Here is a 14,857-nt window from a genome sequence, read left to right as displayed (position 1 = left end):
TGACAAGGCTCCAACCTGCAAAGCTGATCTGAAAAACAGCAGAGAAAGTTGGAGCCAGTTGTCACTCATTAAGTCCATGCCTCAGAGACTGCAAGCTGTTATAAAAGCCAGAGGTGGTGCAACAAAATACTAGTGATGTGTTGGAGCGTTCTTTTGTTTTTCATGATTCCATTATTTTTTCCTCAGAATTGAGTGATTTCATATTTTTTTCCCTCTGCTTGGTCTAAAAAAGTAACCATTACTGCCACAATTTTTTTTCCTGATTTCTTATAGAGTTTCTTAAAGCCAGAAAGTTGCCATTTGAAATGACTTTAGTTTTGTGTCATGTCTGTGATCTGCTTTTTTTCTACAAAATTAAACAACTGAATGAACGTCCTCCGAGGCCGGTGATTCCATAATTTTTGCCAGGGGTTGTACTCAATTTTAATAGAAGAAATAACTGCAAATTTAATGAAATTGATTTCAGTCATTTGATTATTTATCCAAATAATGAAGCTGAGAAGTGTCCGGAAAATCAATTAAAATCAGGATTTGGATGCAAGAAACAATTTTGCCACATTTGACATTTTAAAGAAATAAGGCATATTCATAATCTGTTACAACATTAGTTGATGGTTTTTGTGATAAACACTTTAGATTTTAAGAACAGTAACTTTCAGTATTTAGTTTTGCTGCAGTTGATCTGCAGAGTCCCAGATGAAGGTCAGGTCCAGATCCCCGAGACGCTCCTGAAGAATCTGATCGACACTCTCACTCTGTGCAACAGTGAAGGTGTTCTTCCAGTCACCGATCTTACCTGCAGAAAAGAAAAACACAAGAAAGTGTAATACATGTAGATTTTAAAAAAATGCTAATTGTTTCAGTATTTCTGCACACAAGTCAGTATTTGCACCACCTTTGCGCATGAAGTTGCCCTGCAGCCGCTCTTCGGGCACAAACTGGTAGATGGTAGTATTCACGCAGGTCCACAGTAATTTCCAGATGCTTGCTTTTGTTTCTCTAGTGGGGAAGTAATGACCCAAAATCTGCATCTGGAGCACCTCCAAAATGTATTGGAGGCTTCCATGCCCTAACCCTAACCCTAACCCTCTATCTGTGGTGAAAATGTCAAAATCTGTGCAGTAGTTTTGATGTAATCCTGGTAATAGATACACAGACAGACAAATAAACGATGATGATTTTATTATGTCCTTGGTGACCATAATAATATTGCATTGGGCATTTTTTTAACCCCTTCATTAGTGTCCATTTAACAATTATTTTCTCAAAATCAAATCACTTTGTCGTTAGCTGCCCCTCAATTGCTCCATTTTGGTCCACTCAAAGTTTGGTCTAAATTGGATTAAAACTTTTTTTAATTGTGTTTGTGTGTGTAGACACACACACACACACTGCACCTGTACATTCACAGTGTCTTAAAACCATTTTGTCATAGGTCAGGAACAGAATGTTGTACTGGTCTCTGTTAACGTGCCACTGTCTGATGTGACTGAACCAGGATCCTGCTGCCACTGTGTCATACAGAAAAAAATCCATTCATTTAGTTTTTGTCCCATTAAAGACAGAAGTGTTGTCCTTTGGCCTCCACATGAGAAATATTACTAGGACTGCTTTGTTCCACCTGTGAAATATAGCGAAGATTCATCCTATCCTGTCTATGGCTGATGCTGAGACTCTGATCCATGCATTTATCTCTTCTAGATTGGACTACTGCAATGTTCTATTTTCTGGTTTACTGCAGTCTAGCATTAGGGGTCTCCAATTGGTTTAAAAAAATTTTTGTTCCATTTTTTGTCAGAATGGTGTTCGTTTGGTCCAAGGGCATGTGCAGTGTCCGATTTGACCAAAAAAAAAAATCCAGTGAAAATGGGAATTTGGACAAAAATTGTGTGTTTTTCAGAACGTTTGCGATGTAAGCCCCGAACATAAAAATTAGCCAAAAAAATTTTTGTTCCATTTTTTGTCAGAATGGGGTTCGTTTGATCCAAGGGCAAATGGGGTTCGTTTGATCCAAGGGCATGAGCAATATCGGATTTGACCAACAAAATCAAGTGAAAACAGGAGTTTGGACAAAAATTGCATGTTTTTCAGAACGTTTCAGATGGAAGCCCCGAACATGAAAATTGGCCAAAAGAATTTTTGTTCCATTTTTTTGTCAGAATGGTGTTCGCTTGGTCCAAGTGCATTGGCAATGTCAGATTTGACCAAAAAAAATCCAGTTGAAAATGGGAATTTGGACAAAAATTGTGTGTTTTTCAGAACGTTTGCGATGTAAGCCCCGAACATAAAAATTAGCCAAAAAAATTTTTGTTCCATTTTTTGTCAGAATGGGGTTCGTTTGATCCAAGGGCATGAGCAATATCGGATTTGACCAACAAAATCAAGTGAAAACAGGAGTTTGGACAAAAATTGCATGTTTTTCAGAACGTTTCAGATGGAAGCCCCGAACATGAAAATTGGCCAAAAAAAATATTTGTTCCATTTTTTGTCAGAATGGTGTTCCTTTGGTCCAAGGGCATGAGCAATGTTGGATTTGACTGAAAAACTCCAGTGAAAATGGGAATTTGGACAAAAATTGCATGTTTTTCAGAACGTTTGCGACGTAAGCCCCAAACATGAAAATTAACCAAAAGAATTTTTATTCCATTTTTTGTCAAAATGGTGTTCGTTTGGTCCCAGGTCATCAGAAATGTCTGATTTGACCAAAAAAATTCCAGTGAAAACGGGAATTTGGACAAAAATTGCGTGTTTTTCAGAATGTTTGCAACGTAAGCCCCGAACATGAAAATTGGCCAAAAACATTTTTGTTCCATTTTTTGTCAGAATGGGGTTCGTTTGATCCAAGGGCATGAGCAATATCGGATTTGACCAAAAAAATCCAGTGAAAACAGGAGTTTGGACAAAAATTGCATGTTTTTCAGAACGTTTCAGATGGAAGCCCCGAACATGAAAATTGGCCAAAAAAATATTTGTTCCATTTTTTGTCAGAATGGTGTTCCTTTGGTCCGAGGGCATGAGCAATGTTGGATTTGACTGAAAAACTCCAGTGAAAATGGGAATTTGGACAAAAATTGCATGTTTTTCAGAACGTTTGCGACGTAAGCCCCAAACATGAAAATTAACCAAAAGAATTTTTATTCCATTTTTTGTCAGAATGGTGTTCGTTTGGTCCCAGGTCATCAGAAATGTCTGATTTGACCAAAAAAATTCCAGTGAAAACGGGAATTTGGACAAAAATTGCGTGTATTTCAGAATGTTTGCAACGTAAGCCCCGAACATGAAAATTGGCCAAAAACATTTTTGTTCCATTTTTTGTCAGAATGGTGTTCGTTTGGTCCCAGGTCATCAGCAATGTCTGATTTAAACGAAAAATCCAGTGAAAACAGGAGTTTAGACTAAAATTTCATGTTTTTCAGAACGTTTGCGATGTAAGCCCCGAACATGAAAATTGGCCAAAAAAATTTTTGTTCCATTTTTTGTCAGAATGGTGTTCCTTTGGTCCAAGGGCATGAGCAATGTTGCAATGATTTGACCGAAAAAAATCAAGTGAAAATGGGAATTTGGACAAAAATTGCATGTTTTTCAGAACGTTTGCGACGTAAGCCCTGAACATGAAAATTGGCCAAAAAATTTGTTTTGTTACATTTTTTGTCAGAATGGTGTTGGTTTGGCATGAGCAATATCAGATTTGACCCAAAAAATCCAGCTAAAACGGGAACTTGGACAAAAATTGTGTGTTTTTATGAACGTTTGCAACAGAACATGAAAATTGGCCAAAAAAATTTTTTGTTCCATTTTTTGTCAGAATGGTGTTCATTTGGACCAAGTGCGTTGGCAATGTCTGATTTGACCAAAAAATCCAGTTGAAAATGGGAATTTGGACAAAAATTGTGTGTTTTTCAGAACGTTTGCGATGTAAGCCCCGAACATAAAAATTGGCCCAAAAAATTTTTGTTCCATTTTTTGTCAGAATGGGGTTCGTTTGATCCAAGGGCATGAGCAATATTGGATTTGACCAAAAAAATCCAGTGAAAACAGGAGTTTGGACAAAAATTGCATGTTTTTCAGAACGTTTCAGATGGAAGCCCCGAACATGAAAATTGGCCAAAAAAATATTTGTTCCATTTTTTGTCAGAATGGTGTTCCTTTGGTCCAAGGGCATGAGCAATGTTGGATTTGACTGAAAAAATACAGTGAAAATGGGAATTTGGACAAAAATTGCATGTTTTTCAGGACGTTTGCGACGTAAGCCCCAAACATGAAAATTAACCAAAAGAGTCTTTATTCCATTTTTTGTCAGAATGGTGTTCGTTTGGTCCCAGGTCATCAGAAATGTCTGATTTGACCAAAAAAATTCCAGTGAAAACGGGAATTTGGACAAAAATTGCGTGTTTTTCAGAATGTTTGCAACGTAAGCCCCGAACATGAAAATTGGCCAAAATCATTTTTGTTCCATTTTTTGTCAGAATGGTGTTCGTTTGGTCCCAGGTCATCAGCAATGTCTGATTTAAACGAAAAATCCAGTGAAAACGTGAATGTAGACTAAAATTTCATGTTTTTCAGAACGTTTGCGATGTAAGCCCCGAACATGAAAATTGGCCAAAAAAATTTTTGTTCCATTTTTTGTCAGAATGGTGTTCGTTTGGTCCAAGGGCATGAGCAATGTCGGATTTGACCCAAAAAATCCAGCTAAAACAGGAATTTGGACAAAACTTGTGTGTTTTTCTGAACGTTTCGGATGTAAGCCCCCAACATGAAAATTTCCAAAAAAAAGTTTTGTTCCATTTTTTGTCAGAATGGTGTTCCTTTGGTCCAAGGGCATGAGCAATGTTGCAATGATTTGACCGAAAAAAATCAAGTGAAAATGGGAATTTGGACAAAAATTGCATGTTTTTCAGAACGTTTGCGACGTAAGCCCCGAACATGAAAATTGGCCAAAAAATTTGTTTTGTTACATTTTTTGTCAGAATGGTGTTGATTTGGTCCAAGGGCATGAGCAATATCAGATTTGACCCAAAAAATCCAGCTAAAACGGGAACTTGGACAAAAATTGTGTGTTTTTATGAACGTTTGCAACAGAACATGAAAATTGGCCCAAAAAATTTTTGTTCCATTTTTTGTCAGAATGGTGTTCATTTGGACCGAGTGCGTTGGCAATGTCTGATTTGACCAAAAAATCCAGTTGAAAATGGGAATTTGGACAAAAATTGTGTGTTTTTCAGAACGTTTGCGATGTAAGCCCCGAACATGAAAATTGGCCCAAAAAATTTTTGGTCCATTTTTTGTCAGAATGGTGTTCGTTTGGTCCAAGGGCATGAGCAATGTCGGATTTGACCCAACAAATCCAGTGAAAATGGGAATTTGGACAAAAATTGCGTGTTTTTCAGTAAGTTTGCGACGTAAGCCCTAAACATGAAAATTGGCCCAAAAAATTTTTGTTCCATTTTTAGTCAGAATGGTGTTCGTTTGGTCCAAGGGCATGAGCAATATCGGATTTGACCAAAAAAATCCAGTGAAAACAGGAATTTGGACAAAAAGTGTGTGTTTTTCTGAACGTTTCAGATGTAAGCCCCAACATGAAAATTTCCAAAAAAAAATATTTGTTCCATTTTTTGTCAGAATGGTGTTCGTCTGGTCCAAGGTCATCAGCAATGTCTGATTTGACTGAAAAAATCCAGTGAAAACAGGAATTTTGTCAAAAATTGCATGTTTTTATGAATGTTTCCAAACATAAGCAACATGAAAATTGGCCAAAAAAAGTTTTGTTCCATTTTTTGTCAGAATGGTGTTCGTTTGGACCAAGGGCATGAGCAATATTGGATTTGACCAAAAAAATCCAGTGAAACCGGGAATTTGGACAAAAAGTGCGTGTTTTTCAGTAAGTTTGCGACGTAAGCCCCGAACATGAAAATTGGCGAAAAATATATTTGTTCCATTTTTTGTCAGAATGGTGTTTGTTTGGTCCAAGGTCATCAGCAATGTCGGATTTGACCAAAAAAATCCAGTGAAAACGGGAATTTGGACAAAAATTGCCTGTTTTTCAGAACATTTGCGCCGTTAGCCCCGAACATGAAAATTGGACGAAAAAATTTTTGTTCCATTTTTTGTCAGAATAGTGTTTGTTTGATCCAAGGTCATCAGCAATGTCTGATTTGACTGAAAAAATCCAGTGAAAACAGGAATTTGGATGACAATTGCGTGTTTTTCAGAACGTTTATGACGTAAGCCCCGAACATGAAAATTTGCTAAAACAAAATATTTGTTCCATTTTTTGTCAGAATGGTGTTCGTTTGGTCCAAGGTCATCAGCAATGTCTGATTTGACTGAAAAAATCCAGTGAAAACAGGAATTTTGGCAAAAAGTGTGTGTTTTTCAGAACATTTGCGACGTAAGACCTGAACATGAAAATTGGCCAAAAAAATTTTTGTTCCATTTTTGTCAGAATGGTGTTCGTTTGATCCAAGGGCATGAGCAATATCAGATTTGACCCAAAAAAATCCAGTGAAAATAGGAATTTGGACAAAAATTGCCTGTTTTTCAGAACATTTGCGCCGTTAGCCCCGAACATGAAAATTGGACAAAAACGTTTTGTTCCATTTTTAGTCAGAATGGTGTTCGTTTGGTCCAAGAGCATGAGCAATATTGGATTTGACCAAAAAAATCCTGTGAAAACTGGAATTTGGACAAAAATTGTGTGTTTTTCTGAACGTTTCAGATGTAAGCCCCAACATGAAAATTTCCAAAAAAAAATATTTGTTCCATTTTTTGTCAGAATGGTGTTCGTCTGGTCCAAGGTCATCAGCAATGTCTGATTTGACTGAAAAAATCCAGTGAAAACAGGAATTTTGGCAAAAATTGCGTGTTTTTCAGAACATTTGCGACGTAAGACCTGAACATGAAAATTGGCCAAAAAAATTTTTGTTCCATTTTTTGTCAGAATGGTGTTCGTTTGATCCAAGGGCATGAGCAATATCAGATTTGACCCAAAAAATCCAGTGAAAACAGGAATTTGGACAAAAATTGCCTGTTTTTCAGAACATTTGCGCCGTTAGCCCCGAACATGAAAATTGGACAAAAACGTTTTGTTCCATTTTTAGTCAGAATGGTGTTCGTTTGGTCTAAGGGCATGAGCAATATTGGATTTGACCAAAAAATCCTGTGAAAACTGGAATTTGGACAAAAATTGTGTGTTTTTCTGAACGTTTCAGATGTAAGCCCCAACATGAAAATTTCCCAAAAAAATATTTGTTCCATTTTTTGTCAGAATGGTGTTCGTCTGGTCCAAGGTCATCAGCAATGTCTGATTTGACTGAAAAAATCCAGTGAAAACAGGAATTTTGTCAAAAATTGCATGTTTTTATGAATGTTTCCAAACATAAGCAACATGAAAATTGGCCAAAAAAAGTTTTGTTCCATTTTTTGTCAGAATGGTGTTCGTTTGGATCAAGGGCATGAGCAATATCGGAATTGACCAAAAAAATCCAGTGAAACCGGGAATTTGGACAAAAAGTGCGTGTTTTTCAGTAAGTTTGCGACGTAAGCCCCGAACATGAAAATTGGCCAAAAATATATTTGTTCCATTTTTTGTCAGAATGGTGTTTGTTTGGTCCAAGGTCATCAGCAATGTCGGATTTGACCAAAAAAATCCAGTGAAAACGGGAATTTGGACAAAAATTGCCTGTTTTTCAGAACATTTGCGCCGTTAGCCCCGAACATGAAAATTGGACGAAAAAATTTTTGTTCCATTTTTTGTCAGAATGGTGTTTGTTTGATCCAAGGTCATCAGCAATGTCTGATTTGACTGAAAAAATCCAGTGAAAACAGGAATTTGGATAACAATTGCGTGTTTTTCAGAACGTTTATGACGTAAGCCCCGAACATGAAAATTTGCTAAAAAAAAATATTTGTTCCATTTTTTGTCAGAATGGTGTTCGTTTGGTCCAAGGTCATCAGCAATGTCTGATTTGACTGAAAAAATCCAGTGAAAACAGGAATTTTGGCAAAAAGTGTGTGTTTTTCAGAACATTTGCGACGTAAGACCTGAACATGAAAATTGGCCAAAAACATTTTTGTTCCATTTTTTGTCAGAATGGTGTTCGTTTGATCCAAGGGCATGAGCAATATCAGATTTGACCCAAAAAATCCAGTGAAAATAGGAATTTGGACAAAAATTGCCTGTTTTTCAGAACATTTGCGCCGTTAGCCCCGAACATGAAAATTGGACAAAAACGTTTTGTTCCATTTTTAGTCAGAATGGTGTTCGTTTGGTCCAAGGGCATGAGCAATATTGGATTTGACCAAAAAAATCCTGTGAAAACTGGAATTTGGACAAAAATTGTGTGTTTTTCTGAACGTTTCAGATGTAAGCCCCAACATGAAAATTTCCAAAAAAAAATATTTGTTCCATTTTTTGTCAGAATGGTGTTCGTCTGGTCCAAGGTCATCAGCAATGTCTGATTTGACTGAAAAAATCCAGTGAAAACAGGAATTTTGGCAAAAATTGCGTGTTTTTCAGAACATTTGCGACGTAAGACCTGAACATGAAAATTGGCCAAAAAAATTTTTGTTCCATTTTTTGTCAGAATGGTGTTCGTTTGATCCAAGGGCATGAGCAATATCAGATTTGACTGAAAAAATCCAGTGAAAACAGGAATTTGGATAACAATTGCGTGTTTTTCAGAACGTTTATGACGTAAGCCCCGAACATGAAAATTTGCTAAAAAAAATTATTTGTTCCATTTTTTGTCAGAATGGTGTTCGTTTGGTCCAAGGTCATCAGCAATGTCTGATTTGACTGAAAAAATCCAGTGAAAACAGGAATTTTGGCAAAAATTGCGTGTTTTTCAGAACATTTGCGACGTAAGACCTGAACATGAAAATTTGCTAAAAAAAATTATTTGTTCCATTTTTTGTCAGAATGGTGTTCGTTTGATCCAAGGGCATGAGCAATATCAGATTTGACCCAAAAAATCCAGTGAAAACAGGAATTTGGACAAAAATTGCGATTTTTTTCAGAACGTTTAGGATGTAAACCCCGAACATGAAAATTGGCAAAAAATATATTTGTTCCATTTTTTTTGTCAGAATAGATTTCGTTTGGTCCATGGGCATGAGCAATGTCGGATTTGACCGAAAAAATCCAGCTAAAACTGGAATTTGGACAAAAATTGCGTGTTTTTATGAACGTTTGCAACATAAGCGCCGACCATGAAAATTGGCCAAAAAATTTTTTGTTCCATTTTTTGTCAGAATGGTGTTTGTTTGGTCAAAGGGCATGAGCAATGTCGGATTTGAAAGAAAATAAATCCTGTGAAAACGGGAATTTGGACAAAAATTGCGTGTTTTTCAGAAAGTGGACAAAAATTGCGTGTTTTTCAGAACTTTTCGGATGTAAGCCCCAAACATGAAAATTGGCCCAAAAAATTTTTGTTCAATTTTTTGTCGGAATGGTGTTCGTTTGGTCCAAGGGCATGAGCAATGTCGGATTTCACCAAAAAAAAATCCAGTGAAAACGGGAATTTAGACAAAAACGGCATGTTTTTCCATTTTTGTCAGAATGGTGTTCGTTTGATCCACGGTCATCAGCAATGTCGGATTTGACCGACAAAATCCAGTGAAAATAGGATTTTGGACAAAAATTGTGTGTTTTTTAGAAAGTGGACAAAAATCTTGTGTTTTTCAGAACGTTTGCGACATAAGTCCCGAACATGAAAATTGGCCCAAAAAATTTTTGTTCCATTTTTTGTCAGAATGGTGTTCGTTTGCTCTAAGGTCATCAGCAATGTCTGATTTGACCAAAAAATCCAGTGAAAACAGGAATTTGGGCAAAAATGGCCTGTTTTTCTGAACGTTTGCCACTTAAGCCCCGAACATGAAAATTGGCCAAAAAGATTTGTTCCACTTTTTGTCAGAATGGTGTTCGTTTGGTCCAAGGTCATCAGCAATGTCGGATTTGACCGAAAAAATCCAGTGAAAACGGGAATTTGGACAACAATTGCGTGTTTTTCAGAACGTTTGCAACACAAGTCCTGAACATAAAAATTGGCCAAAAAAATGAAACTGAAAAAATCCAGTGAAAACAGGAATTTTGGCAAAAATTGCGTGTTTTTCAGAACATTTGCGACATAAGACCCGAACATGAAAATTGGCCCAACAATTTTTTGTTCCATTTTTTGTCAGAATGGTGTTCGTTTGGTCCATGGGCATGAGCAATGTCGGATTTGACTGAAAAAATCCAGCTAAAACGGAAATTTGGACAAAAATTGCGTGTTTTTATGAACGTTTGCAACATAAGCGCCAAACATGAAAATTGGCCAAAAAATTTTTTGTTCCATTTTTTGTCAGAATGGTGTTCGTTTGGTCAAAGGGCATGAGCAATGTCGTATTTGAAAGAAAATAAATCCTGTGAAAATGGGAATTTGGACAAAAATTGCGTGTTTTTCAGAAAGTGGACAAAATTGCGTGTTTTTCGGAACTTTTCGGATGTAAGCCCCAAACATGAAAATTGGCCCAAAACATTTTTGTTAAATTTTTTGTCGGAATGGTGTTCGTTTGGTCCTAGGGCATGAGCAATGTCGGATTTGACCAAAAATCCAGTGAAAACGGGAATTTGGACAACAATTGTGTGTTTTTCAAAACGTTTGCAACGTAAGCCCCGAACATGAAAATTGGCCAAAACAATTTTTGTTCCTTTTTTATCAGAATGGTGTTCGTTTGGTCCAAGGTCATGAGCAATGTCGGATTTGACCGAAAAATTCCAGTGAATATGGGAATTTGGACAAAAATTGTTTGTTTTTCAGAACATTTGCGACGTAATCCCTGAACATGAAAATTGGCCCAAAAAATTTTTGTTCCATTTTTGGTCAGAATGGTGTTCGTTTGGTCCAAGGGCATGAATAATATCAGATTTGACCCAAAAAATCCAGCTAAAACAGGAATTTTGACAAAAATTGCGTGTTTTTATGAACGTTTGCAAAATAAGCCCCGAACATGAAAATTGGCCAAAAAAATTTTTGTTCTATTTTTTTGTCAGAATGGTGTTCGTTTGGTCCATGGGCATGAGCAATGTCAGATTTGACTGCAAAAAATCCAGTGAAAACAGGAATTTGGGCAAAAATTGTGTGTTTTATGAACGTTTCAGCCATAAGTCCCAAACATGAAAATTGGCCAAAAAAAAATTTTTGTTCCATTTTTTATCAGAATGGTGTTCGTTTGGTCCAAGGTCATGAGCAATGTCAGATTTGACTGAAAAATTCCAGTACAAACAGCTATTTGGACAAAAGTTTGTGTTTTTCTGAATGTTTCGGACGTAAGCCCCGAACATGAAAATTGGTAGCCAGACTTTTGACACAAAGCAGAAAGTTCGACCACATTACACCCATTTTGGCATCTCTTCACTGGCTTCCTGTCCCAGTGAGATCAGATTTTAAGGTTCTGCTACTAACCTATAAAATTATTCATGGACTGGCACCTCCCTCCCTCGCTGACCTAAGTAAACCTTACGTACCGGCCTGAGCTTTACGTTCTCAGGGTGCAGGACTACTTTGTGTCCCTAAGGTGAATAAGAAGTCTGCGGGTCACAGAGCTTTCTCTTATCGTGCCCCTGTTCTGTGGAATGATCTCCCTGCATCAATAAAACAGTCAGATTCTGTGGAGACTTTCAAGTCCAGACTTAAGACGCATTTATTTTCCCTGTCATATGGCAGCATACTGGTACAGTTTTGTTTTACACTTTTTACTCTTTTAATTCATTTATTAGTAATTGGAGCGGGCTGTGACCTCAACTTTATCTAAATTCTGGGTCTTTTAGTGAAGTTTAGGGCGATCACCTTAGTATTTCTCTGTTTTTCTTGTTGTTTAATGCTGGCAAATTATACAGTATTTTTTTGTCTTTCTGATGCCTGATTCTGTTTTTTCTCTCTGTTTAAGGTGCAGCTCCATTCAGAGATGGGAGTTGTATTTGTGTTGGCGACCCTCCTGTCCTGTGCACCAATAGCATTTCTTGTATATTCGTCCGTGAATTGTTCTGTGAATTGTTCTGTAATTTATGTCTGTAGCATGGCCCAAGCAGAGGGTCACCCCTTTGAGTCTGGTCTGCTTGAGGTTTCTTCCTCAGAGGGAGTTTTTCCTTACCACTGTTGCTCTGGGGGTTGGTATGGTTAGACCTTACCTGTGTGAAGCGCTTTGAGGCAACTCTGTTGTGATTTGGCGCTTTATACGTAAATGAAGAAAAAGAAAAAAAAATCTGATATTTTGATTTTGTTTTATGTATCAATTGGTCATTAAGTCATTTGTGCATTTTGGGTTTGTTAAACTGCAAGAGTCACAGAGGGGAAAATGGAAAAAAGACTAATTCCAGCAGTAATAAATATCACACCTGTGTGCACATTATTTGGTATTCCACATCACACTTAATACGGATGAGCAGGAGTCAAGCAGAATCAGCTGGAATGGGAAAAAAGCCTAACTTCAAGCCACATTTGGAAGGGACAGATATTCCGACAGCTGTGTAAGACCCCTATCACACGTAGGCCGAATGGCGCCAGAATGCCACAGTCGGGAAGTGTTGAGGTGCAGTCTGACAGATGGCAGTCTCTGAACAGTCCCATTTGGTTCCATTCGCTCGGCTGTCCCGAATGTGTTGCACATGTTCAAAACACTCTTGGCGCCATCAAGATGGGACTCACATCTGATGGCGGTCTATGTGTAGTTTGTGCACCATCTGATCACAATCTACATATTCTGACGGAGTCATTACTGCATTTGAAATGATGTGATCACGGTGATAGTGCTCTGATATGGATTGGTCACGGCAAAGCCTGCCAACATGCTCTGCTTGTGCCACGTATGTCCTCCTCCACTGGACCCCGGCCAGGGAGGGCAAAGGAAATGTTGATATTTAATAACATGTATGTGGAACGCATTCATCATGTGCAGTGGATGTGAATAGTGCACAATCAAAAGCACCATGTGCCCCTGCGGGTCAATGCATTGCACAGCGCACCATCGCCATCCAACTCTGTAGGAGGTATGACGTGGAACTGTTTCGGCAGCCCATGAAAACATTATTAAACATGAATCTCACCTCCAGCATGGAACCAGGAGCGTGTCAAAGTGCAGGGCGGACAGGCGCGACCACAGCCTGGGGTGAAAACCCTCTCACCGCCTGTGCTGTGTGCTGCAAACAACCACAGCATAAATGTGATGTGCTGTGCATCGATTATCCAACCAGACATCATGGTGTAGAGACTTGCATTGTGCTGCTTATGCTTGAGTGTGCAAAAAAAAAAAAAAAAAAAATTAAAGTTTGCTGGACTGGCTGCATTTGACAAATGTTGTGCATGAGGAAGCTTGGCCCACTGCCAGCAAAGTTTAGCAGCCAAAGGTGTTCAGTGGCTGACAGCAGCACACATGCATGCATGTACGTGTAGCGGCACGTTAAGGTGTTATGAACACACAGCTGAGTGAGTGATCATTTCATCACCTGTTCTACGCACACACGCACATGTGGTCTCCTGCTGTGAGGTCAGTGAGTTCTGGGAAAGAGGATGAGCAAAGGTGTGATTGTGTGGAAGTGAGTGAGCGACAGCACCAATGCTGGTTTTTGACACATGTGGTGTGAGTCCAGCATATACATTGGTTGTGCTCCGATGTCCATGACCGACAGGTCCTATACAAAGGGAGAACAGATCTGTGGCTCCCACTCAGGCAGTCTGCAGTGCTTCTTGTTGCTGTCTGACAGCAGTCTGTGTCATTTAACTGTTTAAATATGCTTTGGATACGAACGTGAAGGTGTGGACGAGAGCCGCCCACAGTCAACACACCTCCCTCCTGACTGCATCCAGATTATGGCCATTTTTGCCGTGTCGGCCTGGTTCCTGCACATTCTTACTATGTGTAACAGGTGTCTAAGAATGTCATTTGAATACTTAACCCCTTAAGCCCTAGAGCCTATTTCACCAAACTCACATACAGTGGGCCTCATGTATCAACGTGCGTACGGCAATATTTGAGCATATATGGGGTGTACGCCAAAACGGCTGCGTTACTTGGCATTTATCAATGTGGTCGTTGGCGTACGCTGCGCTGAAAATATACACCAGGTCGAGAGGTGGCATAAATTATACACCAAAATAAACAAGCGCTGGAATCCACATAAAAATGAAACTGATCAACATGATAAACAGTGCCATTATACAAATCAATGCATACATACATAATAATCAATACAAATCCCGCTTTTGCGGGATTGCTGGTCTATCGAGCTAGATCCGTGGCCACAGCGCTGACCGCAAAGAAAGCGCTGCGCGCCTTTTTCTCCACAGCCTGGCGCCAGAGCAGTGCTGAGCTTAACTTTATGTGGTGTGATCGTTTTAGACAATGAAATTGATAATTACAACTGTAGTGTTGTCATGCCCTTCGCCCGTGCTGCAATCAGGTTGTCGTCTCCATTCGTTTGTCACAATAAAATAAATAAAGAAATACATCTTAAGAATAAAGAAATCTGAAAAATTAGGCGTGTATTATTAATTGAGCGAGCAAATATCCACATGTCAAGAATTATTGACATGTGAAAAGAGAATACAGTGGTCCCTCGCTATAACGCGGTTCACCTTTCATGGCCTCGCCGTTTCACGGAGTTTTTAGTCCAATTTTGCATGCTTTTTTTTTTTTTTTTTACAGTGTTCTGTGTTCTGCGTGTCTGTTTATAAGAATCTTCTCGCCCAGAAGAAAAAAGAGCGCCAACAACTACTCATAACTGTGTTTGTCACTCGGAAACAGACACCTGCAGCGAGGCGTGAGTGGAAAAAGGCGCGGCATCAGGACTCAGAGGCGCGATCTGTGAAATACTGGTCAG

General features: G+C 38.6%; 1 pseudogene; it reads right to left on the bottom strand.

The window, feature by feature from the left end:
• Positions 1–446: 446 nt before the first annotated feature.
• The window catches only part of LOC117528035, a 28,971-nt pseudogene continuing 14,560 nt past the window's right edge, over positions 447–14,857 (bottom strand).

The sequence above is a fragment of the Thalassophryne amazonica genome, chromosome 16 (assembly GCF_902500255.1).
Source record: "Thalassophryne amazonica chromosome 16, fThaAma1.1, whole genome shotgun sequence".
NCBI lineage: Eukaryota > Metazoa > Chordata > Actinopteri > Batrachoidiformes > Batrachoididae > Thalassophryne > Thalassophryne amazonica.
This window is presented reverse-complemented; position numbering and strand designations above follow the sequence as displayed.